Here is a 3879-nt window from a genome sequence, read left to right on the forward strand (position 1 = left end):
CCTCCTGGTCTCTGGCTTTACTCCAGCCTCCTTTCATCATGTAGGTTGTCTGACCCACTGAGACCTGTGTTTGCTCTCCCTGCAGATGGGTGGGTGAGAGGTGAACTAAGAAGGAACATTTAATATATGAGAAGATTTTATATATGTAGAGAGAGAAAGATAAATAGACTGGGTGTGGTGGCCAAAGCCTATAATTCCAGCACTTTGGGAGGCCAAGAGAGAAGGATTAGTTTGACCTAGGAGTTCAAGACCAGCCTAGGCCACATAGTGAGACCCCTTCTCTACAAAAAATTTTAAAAATTAGCCAAGCATGGTGGCATGCACCTGTAATTCCAGCTACTTGGGAGGCTGAAGTGGGAGGATTGCTTGAGCCCAGGAGTTGAAAGCTACAGTGATCTGTGATATCACCACTGTACTCCAGTCTGGGTGCCAGAGTGAGACCCTATCTCAGAAAAATAAGAAAGAGATAAATAGATCCAGCATTGGTGGGAGTGTGCTTTTGAGTGCTCTTTAGGAAAAAAAATATATTTTAATATTTTTTCTTTAAATTTTTTATATTCTGGCAAACCATTTCTTCAACAAGGAGAAATTAATCTCAATCAAAGAGCCCTAGGAGTAAGGGCAGACTCAGAAATTCAGAGGCACTGTAGTCAGTTTGAGCAGCGTCTATCTTCAGACTGCTAAGCTGGCCAGTGCCAGGCTGGGTCCATTTTCTCCTATTTAATTTCTCAAACTGAAAGATTCCTGCTGAAATGTGAAGTCAAATCTGTAGGTCAGCATTGACTCAGCAGTCTGCTATGTTGTGAGGCCTTACACCAGGATCTATGGAATACAAAATGCAAGAGAAAGCTGGAATAGAGCATCTCCCAGGGAAATGAGAGTCAGAGATACAGCAGTGCCCCATGGAGACAGCCAGCTGTTATTTAGCAGTGAGATCTCCACAGTCTGGAATGTGGCATTCAATATTATTGGTCCCCAAACTCCAGTTTCTCATGTTCCCTGCATAGGTTGGTGTCATAGGGAGTGATTCATCTTAGCAGAACTTCCTGTTTTTTATGGCAGGTGTTCCATTTATTAATTGACAAAGGAGGCATATTTCTTCTCTGGTAACCTGAAGATTTAGGTCTTTTCCCTAGGGACTCCCTTGAAGGTTCTTGGAAAACTAAGCAGAGGATGAGGAAAGGCTGTAAACAAGCTTGCTCGTCCCTTCCTGTCCTACAAAAAAGCACACCTCTTCTGTAACCAGAAGACCCTTTTCATTAGTCAAGGCTGGACAGACTGAGGGGTATGTGTGTGTGTTTTTTGAGACATGGTCTCACTCTGTCACCTGGGCTGGAGTGCAGTGGTGAGATCAGAGCTCACAGTAGCTTCCACTTCCTGGGTTCAAGCAATCCTCCCACTTAAGCCTCCAGGGTAGCTAGGACTATAGCAATGTGCTGCCATACGCAGCTCATTTTCTAATTTTTTATAGAGATGAGGTTTCACTGTGTTGCCAAGGCTGGTCTTGAACTCCTGGTCTCATGGGATCCTCCTGCCTTAGTCTCCCAGTGGGCTGGGATTATAGATATGAGGCACCTCACCTGACCTGTGGTGAGTTTTCAACAATGTGATTCCTTTTTTACAGAAGCACCTCAGCTGAGGATTCCCTTGAGAACAAGTACTATCCTGTGGTTTCATGACCTTTCTTCCATTTGTGGTTCCTTCCAAGTGAAATTTAAATGACATCTTATCAAGATGGATAAATCCAAGTTTTCCAGTGCTGGAATATAGAAAATAGATGGACAAATAAGTCCCACACAACACCCATAGCCCAGGCCTGGAGACATCAACACACCTGGGCCCCAGACATCACCTTTCATTGTGAGTAGCTCTGAGATAATATTTCTGGTTGGTAAGTGCCCACTGGCAATAGTTTACATAACAGCAAGAAGAAGGAATAGTCAACAAAACATTTTCTGTTCCCAATTCTAGCATTGATTAGATAATTATTTTATGAAGAATTTTCATATGCCACAGTTCTGACCATATTCTTAAGTGAACAGAAAAATTATATTAAAAAGTCAACCTTGTTTCTGACTCTGTTGCCCAGACTGGAGTGCAGTGGTGCAGTTATGGCTCACTGCAGCCTCAACCTCCTGGGCTCAAGCAGTCCTCCTTCCTCAGCCTCACAAGTAGCTGGGACTACAGGTGCTTGCATGGATTTTGGTCTACACAGATATGGGGGAGCTGAAACAAATCCCCCCATATGACAAGGGACAAATTGTATCTCTTTTGTTTTGTTTTGAGACAGTCTCGCTCTGTTGCCAGGCTGGAGCGCAATGGCACAATCTTCGCTCACCGCAACCTCCATCTCCCTGGGTTTAAGTGATTCTTCTGCCTCAGCCTCCTGAGTGGCTAAGATTACAGGTACCTGCCATCATGCCCAGCTAATTTTTGCATTTTTGTAGAGACAGGGTTTCGCCATGTTGGCCAGACTGGTCTTGAAGTCCTGACTTCAAGTGATCCTCTCGCCTCAGCTACCCAAAGTGCTGGGATTACAGGTGTGAGTCATTGTGCTGTGACTTTTGTTGTTGTTGAGATGGAGTTTTGCTTTTTTTCCTAGGCTGGAGAGCAGTGGTGCACTCTCAGCTCACCACAACCTCCACCTCCCAGATTCAAACAGTTCTCCTGCCTCAGCCTCCTGAGTAGCTAGGATTACAGGCACCACCGCACCTCGCTAATTTTGTAGTTTTTAGTAGAGACAGGGTTTCTCCATGTTGGTCAGGCTAGTCCTAAATCCCTGACCTCAGGTGATCCACCTGCCTCGGCCTCCCAAAGTGCTGAGATTACACATGTGAGCCACTGTGCCCAGGCTCTACCTGTTTTTACAATTATACTGTTAAATACATGATGTTCCATGACAGTGGTAAATTTTTAATGACAATTTTTAACTGAGTGGAGTTACCATAAAAATGATAAAAGCAGCTAATATTTACTGAGCTGTTACTAAATGCCTATAAATACCATAGATTTTTTAATTACCCATAACTCTTCCTTATTTTGCTTAACCACTCTATCTTAAATTACTCATGCTTGCTTCAATAGCACATATACTAAAGTTGGAACAATAGAGAGATTGGCATGGCCTCTGTGCAAGAACGACAAGCAAATTTGTGAAGCATTCCATATGTTTTTAAAACAGAAAAATATTACTCCTGGATTTTCACTGTGTCTGTGCATGTGACCTTTTGTTTAGCCTGAATTATATCCAAAGATTATATTTCCAGAAATGAGATCACTGTGAGTCATAGGGCATTAGCATTCTTATTACACTTGATGTAAATTGCCTAGCTTTCAGGCATGGTGGCTGTCGGCCTATAATTGCAGCACTTTGGGAGGCTGAGGTGGGAGGATTGCTTGATGCCAGGAGTTGGAGGAGTCAGTATAGTGAGTCACTGTATTATTTTTTAAAAATTTCCAAGCTTTACCCTGGTGGAAGGCTTATATACAATTTAAGCATCACTAACAGTAAAAGAAAATGCCCATTTCACTGCACCTTTGCTGGCACAGGGTATAATAACAAGCTATTCTTTGTTCGATTATTTTTAATAAATAAAAGACCTCATAATACTTTATTTTTGTCGCATTTTAATACGTATTTTCTTATGTTAGCTTATTAACTTTCTTTCTTTCTTTCTTTCTTTCTTTCTTTCTTTCTTTCTTTTTCTTTCTTTCTTTCTTTCTTTCTCTCTCTCTCTCTCTCTCTCTCTCTCTCTCTCTCTCTCTTCTTTCTTTCTTTCTTTCTTTCTTTCTTTCTTTCTTTCTTTCTTTTCTTTTCTTTTCTTTCTTTCTTTCTTTCTTTCTTTCTTTCTTTCTTTCTTTCTTTCTTTCTTTCTTTCT

The 3879-nt window shown here is 41.8% G+C and overlaps 1 non-coding gene across 1 annotated transcript; it reads left to right on the forward strand.

Annotated features, from left to right (window-relative positions):
* Positions 1-3068: 3068 nt before the first annotated feature.
* Positions 3069-3172, forward strand: LOC116546488. Its single transcript, XR_004266732.1, has one exon. It is a non-coding gene; the product is annotated as a U6 spliceosomal RNA (small nuclear RNA).
* Positions 3173-3879: the final 707 nt, after the last annotated feature.

Source organism: Sapajus apella, unplaced genomic scaffold, assembly GCF_009761245.1.
Source record: "Sapajus apella isolate SASKATOON/1434 unplaced genomic scaffold, GSC_monkey_1.0 scaffold965, whole genome shotgun sequence".
NCBI classification, from domain to species: Eukaryota; Metazoa; Chordata; class Mammalia; order Primates; family Cebidae; genus Sapajus; species Sapajus apella.